The sequence below is a fragment of the Phasianus colchicus genome, chromosome 1 (assembly GCF_987193195.1).
Source record: "Phasianus colchicus chromosome 1, bPhaCol1.hap1.1, whole genome shotgun sequence".
Taxonomy (NCBI): domain Eukaryota; kingdom Metazoa; phylum Chordata; class Aves; order Galliformes; family Phasianidae; genus Phasianus; species Phasianus colchicus.
Window position 1 is genome coordinate 68,008,954 of NC_143436.1, and position 20,158 is coordinate 68,029,111.

The following is a 20,158-nucleotide window of genomic DNA, read 5'->3' on the forward strand; positions in this document are numbered from 1 at the left end:
TGGGATTACCCCAACCCAAGTGCAAAACCTTGCATTTTGCTTTGTTGAACCTCATTAGGTTCACAAGGGCCTACCTTTAGAGTTTATCAAGGTCCCACTAGATGGCATCTCTTCCTTCTACTGTATCTATTGCACCACTCAGCTTGCTGTCAAACTTGCTCAGGGTACACTCAGTCCCATCATCTATGTCATTGTTAAAAATGTTAAAGAGTACCAGTCCCAAGACAGACCCCTGGAGGACACCATCCCTCACTGGTCTATACTTGGACATAGAACCATTGACGAGAACTCTCTGGTTGCAAGCTTCCAACCAGTTCCTTATCCATTGAGTAGTCCACCTTTCAAATCCATATCTCTGCAATTTAGAGATAAGGATCTGGTGAGGGACCATGTCAAAGGCCTCGCAGAAGTCCAGGTAGATGGTATCAGTTTCCTTCCTTTTGCCCACTGATGCTGTCACTCTGTCATAAAAGATTAGTTAGGCACAAATTTCCCTTGGTGAAGCTGTGCTAGCTGTCCTGGATCACCTGCTCATCCTTCATGTGCCTTAATATGTCTTCCAGGAGGACGTGTTTCATGATTTTCCCAGGCACTGAGGTAAGACTCACCAGCCTGTGAAATCCCCTCCCACATTACACAAGAGCTCAGGGAGGACTAAGAATACCCTTTCATAGCATTTCTCTTTTGTTATATTGTGCCTGCACTTGAGAAAGACCTGGTTTTCAGTTTGGTAATCAAGAAAAAAAAAACCACTACAAGGTGCACAGTGCAATATGCCTGGCACGTGAAGTAAATGGGAAAGAGGATTTTCTCATACAGGCAGACGTTCCTAGGGACCACGAACTTTAAAAAAACATAATTTTATTTATATCATGAAATTCATGTAAAATTACAAGAGTTGGCATGATTATCTCTTGGAATACTTGGACTATTTTTCATGTAAAGAAAAAGCAGCATACACACTGCCTTTGATTTCACTCCCAACACAGTTACTCCTCTCTTGATTATGGTAGTGAATAATCATTGCTAGATAGAGTTCAGCATGTTCTTTATTTTCATTGAATGGAGCTGTGTCAGTTTACAAATGAGATCTTTACTCCTGAAGTCACTTCACCAAAAGCTTGTGCCTATAAACGCAGTCTGTGCTGGAGGAAAATACTAGAAAGTATTGGAGACTTTTCCTTTAGTGATACCTGAACACCTGCTGTCGCAGTTCAATTAGCCTTGGAATACCAACATAACAGGACAGCTATGAAAATATTTTCCATCACAAATACCATTAAGAGCATCAGAATCAAGCCTTTCATAACAAACTTGGTGGCAGTAGCTCACAAGAGTCACAAACCAGCTGAAAAGACAGATAAAGTTATCAGGAAAAGCACTTTCTTAAGAACTAAAAATGGTTACTGCTCCTTAAGGAGAAACAGGTCATTACAAAAAGTTCAAAGTACATCAAGGATCAGAAGAGATGAAATTATTTGGTACTGAAAGACCCAGATCAGTGCCCTCACACTTGAGATGTCCAATTGGGAATACAAGCAATGGAGAGAAAAAAGCTCCTCCAAGGAACAAGTCATAGTATAGATGGGCAAGCTCGAACCAACATCCTCATAAGCCTGTGTCCTCCAGCTCAGTGTGTGGACTTCACTCACACCTCTGGTTAATTTGTTTTTGTTAGAGATACTGCACAATTAGTCATTATTGTCACGCTTGTAAAGAGGTGCTTCCCAGGATATGCTTCAGTCTTCTTTATATCTGCCAAAATTGGCTAATATAAGACAGATTTATATTACAACACCTGCTTACCCATTCTGAGTAGTACTGATGGATTATGGGCCTCTGTATGGACATCATGCCGCAGCAAGTAGGGCATGTAATAGACGTTGACGCAACAAGACAAAACTAGTCTAGGCTGGTCAAAATAAAAGCATTCCTCTTTTCAATCTTTTAAATTCTTGCTGTGTGCTTCACTGTATTTTACTAGCATGAGTAATCCTGAGCTGATGTCTTGACAACAGCCCTTGGAGTAAATCTTTCCTGGAGCTGATTCCATAGTTCATGGCAAGAGCTAAAGCAGTTTGTAGAAGGAAAAATGCTTTGCTGAGTACTTCTAAAACTCCTGCAGAAGGGAAGCTGCTCACATCCTGAACGGATTTTACTGAGTCAGAAAGCCCAAGCTTGCACCTTCCTTGCTTCCCAGCTCATGGGAGGAGATGAAGGACGGCATACCAGCAGCCAGCAGCAGCAGGCACACACAGCTGGTAACGCTGAACCTGCTTGCAGAGCACAGATAGGAAAACTCACAGCAGCTTGGCAGAAAGCCAAGTCTGAGTTCACTTTGACAAGCACCACAGAGTGATTTCCTTGTGATTTATACCATCAAAACCAAATCATTATGGAGGAGGAAATACAAAGACGAGTCTCTCCCAAGGCAAGGTTATGGTACTTGCAAAAATGGAAGCAACAGTTCCTCCCCTCCCAACACCACAATTGTTTTGAAAAACTTTAAATTACAAGTATCATTAAGACAGCAGTTGGTAAAAATGATGAAAATTAAAAGATAGCAACTAAAAGAATATAAAGTGGAGAAGTTACAGAACAAAGGTCACAAAGAATGACACAGAAATTACAACGTGATTCAACAGAACAGAAGCCAGGACAGGATCTGATCACACTTCTGAGATTGGCGTCAATACGAAAGCAAAATCTGCAAGAGGGGAAATGTTAAATGAATGACTCATTTGGTACACATTTCAGGCAGGGAAATGACAGTCTTCAAGGAGCACTGCACAGTCACTTCAGCTTCACAGCAGCCTGAAACAAGAACACCAGTTCAGGAGGAGGGCCCAGGCCTACTGGCAGCCTCTGAGTACTGCAAAATAAAAAGCAAAGAGAAAAGCCATTAGTATGCACAGCCATGAACGGACAACTGAAATAAGGCAGCCAGCAGCAGTAAATCTGCAGTAAATGAAAGCAGCAGGCTCAAGAGACAGGAAGACAGAGTGCCCCTCTCCTCCCCTTTCCTCAGGAGAAGGCCAAAGGCCTTCCCAAGTCACTTTGAAGTAAACAGACAGCTGTATGCTGTTAGCGAGCTCCAACTCCTTTGTTTCTGACTCAGATCTTAATAAAATACTACCTATGCAATTTAAGAAAGAACAGAAAGCACTTAAGCAAACCAAACCAAAGGAGGACCTTTCAGGTGGTTCTTTTTTTATCTTTTTTTTTTTTTTTTTTTTTTTTTTTTGCTAATATTGTTTTGTGATTCTTCATAGGCTGCTGAAATTCATGCAGAAGAAAGTATAAAGGCAGCCACCCAAGGAGAATGAAAATGCTAATGGCAGCAGAAAGTACGGTTTTAATGAATGCAAAGTGTCCATGTGACTGGGAAGCCCTTATGTTTAAAGTTAGTAATTAGCAACAAGTAAGTAATAAGAGGAAAAAATCTTTTCTGGATTGTTCAGGTCTCTCATCTATTCTTTATGCATTTTAAGCTAAGCTGTTTGGCTCCTCTTTTCTTTATTAGGAAATTAGATGCAAGGGAAGAGGAAGGAAAAGGCACAGCTCTTTAAATTGGTGTAAAATAAACCCAGTTAGACACGATATGTCTGCTCTTCATCCATGCCATGTTATGAACCTTAAGATTTGAAATCTCATAGCATATACTATCAAATATAATGTACTTTTTTTTTCTGTTGGAAGAACACTCTCAGTCTATCAGTTTTCTTCCTCCCAGCATGCACTCAGCACTATCTCCACTTAGAAGCAGCAACCTTCCCATGTTTCTTTTCTTGATGCTAACCAAAGAGCTGACATGGTAGAAAGGTTGTCATTATTTTCCTTGGCTGCTTGAGGAAACGTGGAAGATTTAAGGGGGACAAGAGTTTGGATGGACGATTACTGGTCCAGACAGTTACTGTTTCCTATCTATAATTGAACTAATATTCAACCACTGAGTAAGCAAAGCCATGTGACTGGCATAGATTTTTATTTGAGGAGGAAATCATTAGCAAGTTTATGTCTTTCCAAGGCCTCTCCTATCTACAAAGCCACTTTGAAGTTATGTGAAGGGTGTGTTTGTGTATTTTGTGAAGAAAATATCTCTCCAAGCTCATGGGTGGTCAAATATACTAAGTAGCCCCTGGGTTAGCAGTACTTAATTATCTGCTTCTGAAGGACAAAGCAATCTATCACTGACAGATGCATGAGAATTTGATAAACAGCTTGTTTCTCTTCCTTCTAACCCTTGCAGGAGGACATACAGAAAGATGCTAGATTCCTGTTTGGTGCACTGATAGAAAAACACAGTCTGTTTTTCTAAAGGCTTCATTCTCTGTTGTGCTCCCTATCACTCTGCTAATACCCTTTTTGCTTGAAAAAGCAGGAAAGGAAGCTTCACCATCAGGGCTGTACAAAAGAGCTGGGGTTAACTGGCATTAACAAAGGTCACAACCAACTGTTGAATTGCCTTTGTATAGTGCCAGACAGCTTATGTGAGATAGAATTCTCTTTATTTTCTTTAAAATCCACATTGTGCCACATGTGCACACAGAATTACTTAAATTCCAGTTATGAAAAACACATAAAACCCATCCTGAATTACAAACAAAACATAAAACTTCTTCCATGTTTTAATGGGAGATGTTGTCCAACAGAGTAAAGGACACCTGGAGTTCTCCTCCTGCACAGTTCTTATCCATCTCCTTATTTACTGCTGCTTCTCCTTCCAGTTTAAGTAAACATGTTCATATGTGGTGGCTGAGAAACAGGTGGCCATTTGATTTCATTTCTTTTATTCTTTGCCATTTTCTCTGCCTGCCCCTACTGAGGTGTGCAGTTCACAGCAAAGGAAAGAGTTAAGGATGCTGGCCCAGAGATTGTCACACTCCTGCTAATTGATGATAGATAGGAGATGGGTTGCTAAGGCTCTCCAGACTTCTGCCTGGAGACACTGACCCCCAGGAGCAGAGTGAGATTCCAGCACAGGGCTGGGGGCTGAAAGCATTTCTGAGCAGGGCTATCCCACCCTCCCACCAACTGAACCTGCAATAAGATGGCCCCAGGCTGACAAAGAGTTTCTCTTAGATCCACCCAAAAAACATGGGCTATTAAAGCTACCAGAACAATAATAGTCTTCATTTCATTGCCTGCACTTTGAGTGAAAGTTCTGCGTACCCTATAACCAAAGTAAGCATAGTCTTCTATCAAATACTTAGGGTTACAAGGAGAATTTTCAGGAAATTTTGCTAATTTGCAAAGAAAGTATTTTTTAAGAACAAATTAACAGCCATTATACAAATAAACTATTAAATTATGAAGGCACAATTAGAAAGATATGGCAATAGGAATAAAAATGTATAATATGGCCTACAATTACAGTGCTTTCTATGAAACGAGTAGGAGGAGGTCTAGAATAATTTGCGCTATATGGAAGAACTGTCTTTACTGTTTACTTCCCACTTAGGTTCTTAAACAATTACATCACAACACATTGCTCACACAGGTTTTTATAAATACTCTTCCCATTTGGAAAATGGAAATTGCATGCTAATCTGTTCCTTTGATATATACCTAACTGCCCATTTCAGAAGTGTAACCCAAATCTTGATGAAATCAAAACACAGGATTTCCGTGGCCATTTAGCAAGGTCTTGTGGTAAGGGACTATATGATGTAAGCAAGGATGACAGAGTAAAGTCTTAAATGAAGACCACAGAAATGCAAGATCTCCTTAAAGCTAAAGAACTAAAAATGAGAGGATCTTTTCTTTTGAAACCTTCAAGTTTAAAAAGACTCCCAAAAAACTGAAAACAGATGGAAAAGATGCTAGCACTTTATACCATGCTATAATATGCAGGTTTTTCCTGAAATAACAAAGTAAATTGGGTGTTTTCACTAAAGAATAAGTGATTCATGATCTCCTCCAATTCCTTTTTTGTGCTAGCTGTGCTTACAGCCTTTATAATGCATGCGTGTGAAAAACACTGAAGTGCTAAACTAACTCTTCACTGATTAAAAAAAAACAGAAGTATTGGCCTAACCAAAGCTCTTTTCCTATTTAACATGTACATCCCAATTACCTCTGAAATTAGACTTTCATTGACTTAATTACATGTGCAATTACAGTTTCAAGTTATTGACATGAAAGGGATATAATGAATTTGTAGTGAAATCAGTGGCTTTTCCCCTAACCTTCTCCCTAGAAACCTAGAAGGTTTCTAAACTGCATACACCTCTGTTAGGAAAGTTAAATGTGTCCATTACAAACACATGCCTGTGTTTTTCCATTCTGCCTGTTGACTGTGAGCATCTCGGCATGGAAATGTTCCATTTCTTGTATACGCTGCAAAATGCAAGCCCTGATTCTGCCTCTCAGAACAGCCTACTTTTGCTACCAGATAACAGTGCTGCCTTTTTTTAGCTCAGATCCTCAGTATTGGAAAGTGGGAGAAGAACTTCCCAGCCTCTGCTGGACTTTGATTCAGCAGAGCATCAGAGCACAAAAACCTGTAGGGGAATGAATAAGGTTCATCCGTCTCATGATTTGCAACAACCAGAACTCACATATGCACAAAGCCAGAGTGGAAGCTGCGGAGGTAAATCTTTGCTATGGGATTTCTACCACATCTTTCCTCAGCCCTGGGATGCTCTTACTCCAAGTCTAAGCCAGACAATGAAAGCATTGAGCCGTTTGGCTGTGGAAATAAATTCCCTCCTGGGAGGGGACCCATGTAAGACGAGAAACTGCTATTAGCATCTGTAATCTAGCAGGGCAGCCAGGGAAACAAGACTTGCCTGCAAGGCAGAGCTGTGCATTCTGTGCTGTATGCCCTGCAGCCCTCCAGCACAGCATCCTGAAATCCAGCTAGGCTGAGCTGAGTAGCGCAAAGCCTGCCCTATCTACAGGCAAAGAAAATATTTTACCTACTAACAGAACCAGTCATTCTTTCCATTCACTCTCTCTTTCTTAATTCCTGCCCACGTATGAAAGGAGGGTGTCCCATGGTTGACAATGTGACCTCTTCATGCTGTGAAGTTTCCTGGTTCTGGCCCACAAACCTTTCTGTGTAGTTGTGGGTAAGGACAGTCCCCCATGGCAGCCCTGGTGGTTTGTGGAGCCAGGCACAGGGCCCTGCTAAGCTCATATTTGGCAACTCCAGGCCTTGTCCACCTTTGCTTAGATGCTGTGGAGAAGGAATTTGAGGGAGGGTATGAGCACCATCCAGACTTCAAATGTGGCCTCATCCTACAGATCACAGCCAATCCTCCTCATGCCTAGTTCTACATCTTCCTCAGCAGTGCCTCTACCTGAACTCACAACACTGCCATTCACTGCATCCCATGCCTGCCTGAAAATTATAGAATTGCGGAATGGTTTGGGTTGGAAGGGACCATAAAGATTGTCCAGTTCCAACCCCCTGCCCATGGCAGGGTTGCCACTCGCCCAGTCAGGCTGCCTACATCTGCATCCTACCTGGCCTTGAAAACCTCCAGGGATGGGGCATCCACAGCTTTTCTGGACAGCCTGTGCCAGTGCCCAAGAAAATAGGAATAGGTTCTCACACATCCCTCCAGTCACAGTGCAACCAGTGTTGTTCTGAGCTGGCATTTACCACCAGTTCTCCTAATGGAAGGTGAGTCCAGCATTCCCATGGATTGGATTCCATGGAGTCAGTTAGGTTCCTATGATTTTGATCTTCCCAATTATTTTTTTACACTTGTCAAGTTCAACCATCTACATGGAACTGGCTCAGTAACATAAAAATCACAGGGAATAAAGATAAAACCATTAAGAGGCAAAAATAAATTACTGGGTTTGCCCAGCAACGCCTGCACATGACAGCCAGACACGTTATAAAAAATTCAGATTACTTCAGTTTTGAAACAACAGGACTGATGAGGTTCCCAGAAGTTCCATGAGACAGGTAGAGGGGAGAGACTACATAACACTCCCAGTGTCAAAAAGCTCACCCTGTGCGAGACCTCAGAGAATCTATAGATGACAGAAGCGTTAGAAGTGAAACTCATGACTTCCCCTGTTCCTGGAACAACTTGCTTTTTCTTGACGTGTACTGCCTGTCACTTGGATCTTGATAAACATCTTAATTAAGATATTTAATTAAGATATTTAACTAGGGCTTTCACTGCAACAGATGTGCCGTGCTTCCTTGTACACTAATGCCATCTCACTGTGTCTCAGTCCACCCCTATGGCTATTGGAGAAATCACTTTAAAGATATATTTCTAGGTCTTCTAACCGCTACACAAGCGAAACGTGATGTGATGTTACTGAGTGGTGGAATTAATTCTGTATCTTGCTCTCTCAATTTCATTCTACTTTCACACATTGGTTTCTCATATCTGCACGCTGTACAAAGCAGGAGAAGCCCCTGACAGTTGAATACTGAACTCCAGGGTGTGACATGGGCAGGGACCACCTACTCTTACTGAGAAGGACAGCTGTAGTTTTGGGACAGTAAATAACTGTATTTAGCCGTATGCAACTAAACTAGAACTAAAATTAATAGTAGAGGTGCTACTAAAGTAGTATCTTTGCTTGCTGGCTACCTTCTGGTTCTCAGCACCTTATGGATCCCTCCATGAGCAGCAGAAGTCTTGCCTCTTACACTGTTTCCTTAGATATCAGTCTGAATCCTTTATTTTTTCAAATGTCTTCTGTGGAGAACTTGGCACTAGATGTTTTGTTTTGGAGGTGTGCATTTTCCTGGACGCTTTCTGCAGGTTTCCTATTTCATGCTTTGCAATTACTGGAGCACAGGTGAGCGTGACTCGTCCCATTTTCTCCAAACCTCATCCCCACAGGCCAACAGTTACAAAGCCCTTATCCCCATCCATGGTGGGTGGGGCTTGGAGATGGTCTCCACAGAACCTCACTCACTGAGGACACTGCACAGACAGGGCATGTGGTGGGACAAGGAGTGCACTACTTAGCACTGGCAAAAGCAAAGTTGTGTAGCCTTGGTGGCTTATATACTAGGCCCCTGTGTCCTATGTACAGGAGAACAAGATGGGAATGAGTCCTTCCACTGCACTGGTATTGTTCCCAGCTGCTTGTGCTCAGCTGGCACAAGACACAGCATGTGCAAATCAGGTGTTTGAATCCACTACCATTCAGCTGCTGTTATGCCTCCTATCTTTTAAAATCTTTAACCTACTGGGTGCTTTGTCACTTGGTCCTTCCTCCCTTCACTATTTCTCATAGCCGTGGGCACGAGCAGCCGTGGGCACAACTCCCACTCACTACACACAAGAGTAGAAACTTTTTTTTCCAAGTGTATTCTAGAAGCCCCCGCCTTGCCCTCTGAGAAAGAAGGTGCCTGGGAGGGCTCAGTGCAATGCAATGGGTCTGCCTCTAAAGGAAAGCGAAAGCCGGAGGGCTTGCAACAGAAAGCAGTCTGTGGGGGCAGGGATGGGAAGCTGAATGCCTCTCATTGAAATGCAAAAGGGAAATTTTCTTTCACAGTGAGAGCAAGAGGCTCCTCAGAGAGATGATTATCTAAAAAAAGAGTAGTTAGTAGCAAAACCTATGCTAGTTTGGTCCTGGGAAGCAGCGAGTTAAACAAGCCCTGGTGTATTCTTGCAAAGGCATGATACTTTCTGGTTTTGTCATGAGGTTCCTCACTGTTGGTTTTGAATACATGGGGGAAGATCAAGATTGAATGAGAGTAGAAATAAAGCAGATGAGATTCTATCCAAGCATACCCAGTCATTGCCACGTGCCTGAGTTCCATGCTCTCTGTAGTCATTTGTCCATCCAACTGTCAGTGCTGTGCTGCTTCTTGGGAGCTGAACTTCTGCATGCAGAAGTGACAAATGCAGAGGCCAGTGCCATTATGCACGTGGGTGGCTGTCTCACAATCAACCATTTTGTCCTCCGTAGAAGTTTTCCTGTCTTTGTCAGAATGTGTTTGAGTGGATTCATCTAGCAGAGGAGAAATAAAAAAAGGAATGGGTTTGGCAGGCAGGAGCAAAAGATGACTTGGAGTAGTCAGTCATCGAGGGATGCACTAGTTCAGCCAGCACAATTTTAACTGGCAGATGGAACTGCCAGGAGGAAGGTACGTCAGCGGAAATAGTGCATTCAGCAGGACTGACAGCAGTCCCTTCCTGCACCTGTGTGCCAGTCATACTGCAACTGCTGTTCCAGTCTCTTTCAGTGCCTGCTTCAGCCCTTGCATTTTTCTTTCAAACTGACTTGGTTTCCAGCTACCACTGCTAGTGCACTAATTAGTCAATACATCATCACCAGTCGGCTTTACCCCTTGTTCTTGTCCTCAAGGCTTTGTGTTACCCTTGCCCCCGTCACCCTTCTGCGCAGCATCCCACAATTGCCTCTTCTGTTCCATCATAGCCCTGCCTCAGCTGATGGACAAAGAGAACAAGCTTTTTTGACTAATTAACAAACCACTAATTATTCTTCACAGCTTCCTGTGTATCTCCCAACCTCCCAGTTTCTGCCCCCATTATCTGTGTGTGCGTGCTGACAACATTACTTGTCCCTGTCCTGTTCCTGTGAGGCACTGCTGCTGCCCTGCAAGGACAAAGCCTGCTGATTCTTTCATTCTGGTCTGTACTGGTGACTGTACATATTAAACAATGCAAGCAGAAGTACTTAAGTCTGGTTTCCAAAATGTCTCTATTGTATGGGTTCCTTAATGTCTATGAAAAAAAAAAAAGACTAAGTTTTAGTGGGAAAGCAGAAAAAAAATTCTCTCCTGGCCTTCTTTCCTGAGCTTGCAAAAAGTTAGGTGTTTTGAGAAGCCAGCTCCTCTTCCATAGGATATTGAGGGGCCCAGAGGATGTTGGTAGCTCTGAAGAGAGCACAGCAGCAGCCACACGAGCTTACAGAACAGGGCTGTAAAAACGGTCAGGTGGCTGTGTTCCCTTGTGTGCTTCTTAGGAGAGAAGGAAGATAAGCCCCAAGCTCCGTGTCTCCCAGCTCTAGTCCTGAGGGCTGGTAGGAGAGGTGGCCCCACCTCTCTCATGAGGAGGGAGGCTTTGGGCAAGCAGCCTCAGCACTGCTTTGTCTTTGATAAAGCTTATCTCCAGTTCAGCTGCAGCCAGCGAGCACGAGGAGTATTGATGCTCGTAGGCATCACAAAGCAGAGAAACAGCTGACCGAAACCGTCCTTGGGAAGTACAACGGCACCTCAGATTTTATGGGGTCAATTTACCATAAAATTTTAACCTTTCTCCTACTGTTTGCTTCCATAAAAAATAAATGAATTTTTAAAATGTGCATCTATGTGAAGAAGGAAACAAATTTTAAAAAGAAACTTTTTAAAATATGTAATTTTTCTATCCAACTCCCATTTGCTAAAGAGGAAAAAACAAATCCAACAGGTTTAACTGCAAGATGGTTTATGTGTACGGGGAAATAAACAGCTGATCAAGTTCTATGTTTTTTATCTCTTTCCCTCTACTGCTTTCCTTCCTGTGTATTTTAGGATCTTATTCTGCTTTGAAAAAGATGCAGTTACAACAGGCTGAGTCTATGGAATGTTCCAAAATATGGAACAGCCTATTGCAAACAATCCGGAATTGCAAGCAATCCTGAATTGCAAACACTTGTTAATTGAGGTTGCATATTACTAATACTTTTCTACCAACAAGACAGTGCTGTCTTCCAAATGCTGTTGCTTTCTTCTGTGCTTTCATGGGATGCTGCTTTGAAACTCTTTTGCTGCTTTCAGTGGATCTGGATTTGAGAGAGGAAAAGCACTGCTTTCAGAGGTTGAGCTTTCTTTTGAATTTCCTCTGTTGAACACCTAGCAGCTTAGTTCTGTGCGACTGGCTGAAGATCTAAATGAATGCCTCCTGGCAAAATGTAAGCATACAACTTTCTGCTTGGCTGACATGTTATTTTAACAGATTAATGAAAACAAGCAAATACCTGTCTAAACAATACTGTGACTGCTTTAAAGAATGAAATGTATGTGAATAGATATGGAATGTTTTGTTGTTTTTTTTTTTTTTTTTAAAGTCTGTTAAAGAAATATGTTTGCACTCATTTTAATGAAAAAATCACAGTAAGCACTGCCAATATTAATATTTCCTCTCCACACTGTCAGCCTCCACAGGGGTCTGAACACTCTCTTGTTCAGGCTGGATCACAATGCCTGCATCAGCACTGATCGCTTTGCAAGTAATTCCACCGAGGTCAGTGGATCTAAATATGGAGCAAGGTGCTACCCGGGGTAAAGGTTGCACAGAGGGGCCCTACATCCCTGAAGGATTCACGTGAGCAGTGTAAAATGGATTTACCCCCCAGAAGGGCAGGCTTGGCTAAGCAGGCTGTGCTACTGCCCGCTTGCATTAATGAGCAGAGTAAAATGCCTGAGATATCACCTCTTTTCACTCACATTACCACAGCACAGCTTTTGGCTTTGCCTGGGAGTTAGTTCCAAGCGTGCATTGCTGGAGATGCCTTCTTAAAAAAAGTTAAGACAACCATTATCTTTTATACAAATCTGTTTACCTGTAATATAAACTTACCACAAAGCAGTCATATCCATGAGCTGCTGTCTCAATCACTCTGGTAAATTAGGCAATCTCCAGCATATTATCTCAACTTTACCTGTGCTCTGTGATTGCCAAACTTCTCTCATTTATTCTTCTGTCTTGCTGTAAAATGAAATTGAGCAGAAATAATAACTGAGGCTGTCACTCACTGCGCCAAGTACATATTAGGTTCTTTGGAGGTTCTGATTTTTTTGCTACATGACAGCTGTCTTTCTTACACATTTATCAGCAAATCCAATTATATATAAATTCTAAAACCCTGGCCTTAACAAAACTTATATAGCCCTTTTTAAACTGTCTGCTGATTCTACCATTCCCAAATGGCTAATTCTATCTGGGGAGATCTGTTTGCTGTTGGCTTACAAGTTTGCTGTAAAATGCTGTATTCCCTCTGTGAGAGATCTCAAACCTGTCCCATGGCCAAAAGCATGACTGGATAATTGAAAAGACCATGAAAAGGAATTATCAGTTGAGATGTGGTCATTACAAGTACTCTGAGGCTGGGTATACGTAGCACACCAATATTACCCTGATGCAGAGTTCAGGATGGAGCAGACTTTACTGAGCACAGGACTGAAACATAACTCTGAAAGAAGCAAAGGCGCTGAAGCAAATGGGGAGTTAAGAAGAAGAGGTTAGGGATGCAACATCTTGTGGCACTGTGACATAATACTGCTTGAGCTATGATTGAGCCTGAAAATCTGATCAGATTGTGTGATCTCACAGCATAAAATGCCACATCAACAAGACCTTCAGATGTTTCCCCTGCCATACTTTTAAACCTTCATTTTTTGCTCTACTTGGAGTTTCCACCAACTTTGAGGCTGCAGCTTCAAGTACAGCAGAAGACACCAATCACAGGAATAAAAAATACCCCAGTACCTCCTGAGCTGGCAGCCTAACAAACACATCCCTTCAAGCTAGAAAGTTGTCATCATAGATGCCAAGAAAGCCATTCAGTAGCGTGGCTTTAATCTTCATTTTCCAACTGAAGAAAATCATAGGTTATGGCAAGCCAGGCCATCTCCACGGTGATTTTCAGTCTTCAGACCAGTTTGGAAGGGATCAGAGAAACCTAGAGCGTCTGCACCCTCAGAGTAGGGATGCATACAGTAAAACATGCGATAAAGGGCTTAAGGTTAGTAAGAAAGTGCCCTTAATTTCCTGAGCCAGCTGCCTGAAATAGGCAAGTGTTACACTAGCATCACCGAGGGCAGCATAAGGCAAATATCAGAGGTATGGAGATAATTAGTTACATAATCAGGCAACCTCAGCAGCTTCTAACACAGGCACTATGCAATTACTTGTTTCAGACACCTTGCTGCTACCTTGCTGCTGCAGACAGTATTGTGGAAGGCTATGGTTATTTCCAAATGCTATCCTCTGGCACATTTTATCAGTGAAGCAGCACATGGATCTAAATGGCACCAGAACTCCCAGAACCACGATTCTGAGGCCCTTACCAGCTAGAAGCACTTAGATTATTTTCTTTTTTCATTCTGCGATGATAGCACTCATCTTCTTGAATCCTGGAGAGGCATCAGCTCCCCAGAGACTCACCAACACCAGCTTTATAGAGCACAGAGTGCTCTGCCAGAGCTGTGTCTCATTCATACAGTAACATCACTGGATTATTTTTTTTTTCCTTCTTCAGTTAACAAAACCATGACAGAAGTCAATCCAGCTGAAAGCAGACCCCCAACACATGAGCAGCAGATGGAGGCTGAGCTGCTGCAGCACACAGGGAGGAGATGACAGTCCCACAACTGGGTTCGTTTTCCCTTGTTACAGTGTCGGCTCTTAATGCTTCTTACTGGCAGCTGCTATAAATACGCAAGCAGTCACTTGACCTTGGCAGCTCTTTGGCTAACTAAAATAATTCCTTTTGAAACTGGCAGAGGCACAATGGGAGCACATGCCAGCTGCAGCAGGGTGCTGGCTGGAAGGAGTGACCTTGGCATTCTGCTGAAGGTGCTGCTTCATGGCTTACTGCTGCCGAGCCTTCCTTCTGCTGTTCACCCCATCTCTTCTCCCCTGCTGTGTGCTCCTGCCTTCTTTTCTTGTGCCACTGAAAAGATGAATGAAAATTACTTCTTTCCTTTCACTGTAAAGTGAGTAGTCATCCAGTAGTCTATGCTCTACTTATTTAAAGGCAGGTGAGACGAATCCCATCATTAAAGTTTGTGTTCATCTCACCTACTGTTCCCCATTGAGAAGTTTTCTGAATCTAACCCTTCACCATCACAGTGAAATGTGGGTATTCCTGTAGGCTATTCATCCTCTTAGTTTGTATTTTGGGATTAGGCAAATTGCTCTTAGGATCAAGTGTCAGGTGCTGATATTATGTCATTAATGGATTCATAAGGATCTGTGGGTTATTTCGAATTAAATTTCTTGAGTATTAGCATTTCACTACCATGCCCAGAACTATCTCTGTCATCTCTGATTTCAGAATCACAGCATCATCTTCATGCTGGTCAGACCCTTAAACGAAATGCCTTCCTTTGCCTCACAGCCATCCATGCAAGTAAAGGTTGCCCAAGCCCAGTGCCCATGGATATTTTTCATAGCAAAGTCCAGTTCCTTTGATAACTAACTGACATTTACATAATATTACAGTTCACAAATAATACATTATAGGGCAACTGAAAAGTAGCTCAGAAGCCACAACTGTACCTTTTTGCCACTTACTAAACTAGAAATAAAGCAGAGAGGAGGTCTATTCTAAGAAGTGTTGCTACTACAGTAACACCAATTTGAAGACTTTCAGAACACTTCACTGTACCAGTAGAACTCAGATGGAATTATGTATCTATGCTATAGTATAAATATTCTCTAACTACACATATCCATGCACGCATTAGTATCATGCAGCACGTTTCGTACAGAGAGATATCACAAACTGTCCCAAGAGAAGGATTTTGCTGTACAGGAGAAGTGTCAGTTGTTTCATAGTCTTAACTGTGTTACCAAACCCTTTCTAGTGTAGACAAAGTCTTTTCATTGTCAGAACTAGGAGAACGCAGTGCAAATATTAACAGCAATAAGTAAGAGATAAGGATAATAACCCATGCTCATGCAGCTCACCCAGGTGCTATTTATTCATGACAGCAAACAATTGCCTTGTACAAATAGGAACAAATGTCAAGTTCCTTTATTACAGGAAACAATGATCATGAACATGGGGCTACAAATACAGTATGCCCTTAGTATATATATTCTCTTATGATACTTCCCGTTGAATGGCGAGATAATTTAATTATGTTTTGTAGAATGAAGAAACAACTGAACAGAATATAGAATGTAATATACATATTTAGTCTGAAAGTCAGACACCACATCTCCACGTACAAACAGTTGCAGTGACATTGAATATCATTTGTGAAATAATATGGGAAGATACGATAAAAACTGAAATGCACAAGCAGGATCATATATCCAATAACATAAAATGAAATAGGTTTGCAAAAGGTGCATCAGTTGTACTAAGGAAAAGTAAGCAATAAGTTTAGGACATGACACAGTTTTAAGGGTTTTTAATCTACTGTTCATGCTTTTATTTTAAAGTTTATTAATTTTCACTACTATTCCAAGTCTCAATCAGTGCAACCAAAATCCAAACAGGGTACATTTTTGCCTACTTTTCTTATGGGTCTAAAAGGGAAACCAACAAAATACTATAGGGAACTTGTGGCTTTCCAAGCTTATCAAATCTGCAGCTGCCCACATGAACACATTTCAATGTTAGCTAGTAAGGTGACAGTGACACAAAGATGTCAAGAGCACAGACTAAATGCATGCAGTAAATCCTTGGCATGTGCTGAGGGAAAAAATGTCATGTTTATGTAGCTGGTCTTAGCTGATATCTCTGCTGCTGTTGATTGTGCTGTACAAGACAATTTACAGTTGCTTATGGACATTATTATTAATAAGAAGTGTTGGAATTACAACACTAGATACAGGAAGAGGTATTCACACAGACTAAATTTAGCTTAGCGGAGCTAATCCCCATCCCCAGCTCCTTCTGTAGTCTGTGAAAGTATAAGCTTCTCTAGAAGGCAGTTCGGAGCATGGGCTTAATTTAGGCTGAGGCCACAGAAGAGGCAATGAGCTGATCTACTGTTTCTCAGCCACAGTAAAGGCACAGGACTCTCCTTGTGCATGCTCATCTTGGGCCTTCTCCAGCTGCCCCTGAATCAATTCAGTTGGCTAATGAACAGAAAACTACTTTAAGGAAAGAGAATTTCAGCTGCTTCAATGAGCTGACGTGGTTCAGGTTAGGGGAGCATCAAAGCCACGTGTTAGTGGACGGATGAGCAGGGGTGAAGAGCAGCACTTTGACACTGGCCCATCCCCATAGCATTGCGCTGATTGTTTAACTCAGATTTGCTGAGTAACTTTAGCCTCAGCTAAAGCTTTCCAGTGGAAATGGCTTACAGGAGTCCCCACACCCACAGTGTAATTTCCCACTCCCATTCTCATGCTGCTGTCACTGTTATGGGGTTGGTCAACAAATGATCTCCCTGAAAACAGGGATTTACTGTAGAGCCCGTCCCCAGCAGAACTGCAGCAATCTAGATGAAGCAGCAGCAACAAACAGCGATGCAGAAATGGAAACTGCCAACATGAAGCAAAAGCTCTGAAGCTGGCTTGGTTTCTGAAGTGATTCTGCTGACTATGTGTGGGGGTGGAAATATTTACCACAGGCAAGAATTAGTATTTGTGAATCTTGTCCCTGAAGGCTCCATTTATTCACTTGCAATGCCTGGTGGGACTCAAGTCTCCTCTTCTGTGGGCTTACATACAAATCAGAAAATTGAAGCAGTGGCGGCTTGTGGTGGATGCTGGGTGCCTGGATGAAGTGGCTTGAGCAATGAGAGGGCAGGAGCTTTTCTTCCTACATCCTCTACTTGCTTTTGGGCTGAGCTGAGGAACAGTTTCTGTGTCTTAGCTGTTTCCTTAGATTAGAAGGAAACTTAAATTAGATTTAACTGCAGGACGAGGGGAAACGGTTTTAAGTTGAGGGAGGGGAGATTTAGGTTGGACGTCAGGGGGAAATTCTTTACAGAGAGAGTGGTGAGGTGCTGGAACAGGCTGCCCAGAGAGGTTGTGGATGCCCCATCCCTGGAGGTGTTCAAGGCCAGATTGGATGGGGCCCTGGGCAGCCTGGTCTAGCATTAGGTGGGAAGGTTGGTGGCCCTGCGTGTGGCAGGGGGGTTGGAGATTCGTGATCCTTGAGGTCCCTTCCAACCCTGGCAATTCTGTGATTCTGTGATTCTGTGAAGAGATGGTGTCAACAACCAAAACAATGGTGCAGAGATGAAGATGGTCAGAAAGCAGATGTTTCAGATCTCTGTTTGACCCAGCTTTGGATCAATGAGATTGCACTGAAGTCCTCGAGGTGACATTACCAAATCCAAGCCATGAAGTATTTAATTTCCTCTTACTTCAGTGTATTGCAGTGGTATTTGTTGAAGGAAACAACAGTTCCTCACAATAATTCAAAGGAATCAAGTAAGTTTTAAGTGAGTGCCTGTTATATCCAAAGGAAGTATATTTGTTACACTAATCCTAAAACTCCTGGCTCACTTTGTTTTAACTACACCATTATAAACCAAAGTAGAAGCCTGGTTTGTGGAATAGCTGGGATCTGTTTTAAAGACTGAAAGAGAAAATTCAAAATGTATCCATGGACATCTCAGCTGACATCTTGTGTACCACACTCTAGGACCACTACTGCAAAACATAACCCCAGCCACTTAGTATTGGACATGCATCTATCTTTAATTTCAGCAGTGTATATGTTTTCTGGAAAATCATCTGTCCACAAGAACAAATCAGTGAGGTCAAGAGTCAATCTGGACGCACAGCAAAGCCATTTTTCTCAGTATGCCACCTCATGTGATTTTAAAGGCAATGAGTGATTTTAAAGGCAGTGAGTTCTATCTTAGGATTTTTCAAAACTCGCTAATTGGAAGTACTTCCATTACAAAAAGCGTTACGAGGAGATCAATCTGGCATAGGTGCCTGTATGGCTACGTTTACCTAGACTAGCATCCTTTCTCTGGGGAGCAGCCCCTGCACTGCTGCTACTTGCCATTCCTTATTTCACTGATCAGGTGGAATACGCTGTGACTGAGGATACTCCAGAAGGCTCCCCAGCACTCAGCCATACACTATGTGCTATCTACCAACAGTTAGTTGTCTTCCCCCGCCTCGTGAATCCAGCACCACTAAGAGTATGATGCTCAATTGCTTTTTGCTAGCTTCCATCAACAAACCTCTACCACCATGAGACTCCAGTGTGTTCAGAGCAATGTGTGTCCCGCTGACCTTTCACACAGGACTCGACTGCTGTGACGAAGCCAGGCAATCCTCAGTACTGGGAAACTTGTTAAATAATGCTCTCTGGAAGCTCAGCTTTGTTCACTGTATCTACAAAAAACTTGCTCTGTGAACTGCAGTGCAGTATGGGTCCGAAGTTTAATATGGCAAAGGTTAGTTAAGATATCAGTGGACACTTCCCAAAAAGGAGGACAGCTGATCGACCTCAACCCTTAACATCAGTGATCTGCTTCAAAGGCAGTGACTGGAAGCTGTAACTGTACTAGTGAGTACAAGCAGAAGTGTGTTTCTGTAAAACAGGCAAAAATGCACTCTGCTTAAAAAAGGGTAAATGTGGATCATTTAAGTGGATATCAAGTTAGAGGGAACTGTGAGAGGTGAACCTGCTCTTTAGTAAAATACAGTGTAAACAATGTCCAGATTTGTGGAATTCAAGCCGTGTAGTACCTTCTCAAAGCACTACATGAACATGGGGAAATCCTGAACTGACTCCTACACAGGTAATAAAAGAGGCTTCACAATGTCACAACTTTCTCCTGATTCAAGGTGTCCCTGCAGTATAAATGCATCTGAATTTCACCGAGATCATTCTAGAGATCTCATGAGGCCTTCCAAACAGTGGCAGTCACAATGAGAAGAGGGAATCATAAAAGTCAATCAAAAAAAGTCAATGAGGTTAGTGAATTGAGGGAAGATATTTCTCAAGCCAGGTTCTTTGCCAGAGGTAGATGTGCCTATCATATAACACTACTTGACACTGTTTGAATCATCAATGGATCAAAGTAATCCAAATCATGACATCTTTTATGATGGTGAACATCTGATTATTGGGGCACTGATACAAAGAATCCCCAAACTCGTTTTACAATAATCAGTGTGAGCAGTGTGCTATTAGAGGATAATGTAATTTAGTTTCCAGTGTCCAAAAATGGAAGGTAAATCAAGATTATTTTGAAAATGTGGCCTGTTAGGATGAATTAACAACAACAAAAAAAGTCATTTAAAGAGGGCTTCTGCTAGCACTGGGGCCTTCAATTGCTGATGATCACTGTGCAAACTTGTGCATGTGATGTTTATTTGTTTTTTGATTAAGTGCGTTGTAAAGAACTTAGCTATTATGAATGTGTTATCTGGCATACTGTAATCTTTAAACAGAAATTAAACAGAAAGTTGGCCCAATGCCGAAAATAAATAAGAAATCGTTTCTTCAGATAAAACTAGGATAAAAGAAGTTTGCGGAATTGCCACTCCAAGATCCCGTGGTTTTACTATGT

At 42.1% G+C, this 20,158-nt stretch overlaps 1 long non-coding RNA gene across 1 annotated transcript; it reads right to left on the minus strand.

Annotated features, from left to right (window-relative positions):
* Positions 1-1,031: 1,031 nt before the first annotated feature.
* Positions 1,032-10,341, minus strand: LOC149919685 (uncharacterized). Its single transcript, XR_016463676.1, has 2 exons — positions 9,720-10,341; positions 1,032-2,872 (listed from the first exon to the last, which is right to left on the minus strand). It is a non-coding gene; the product is annotated as an uncharacterized LOC149919685 (long non-coding RNA).
* Positions 10,342-20,158: the final 9,817 nt, after the last annotated feature.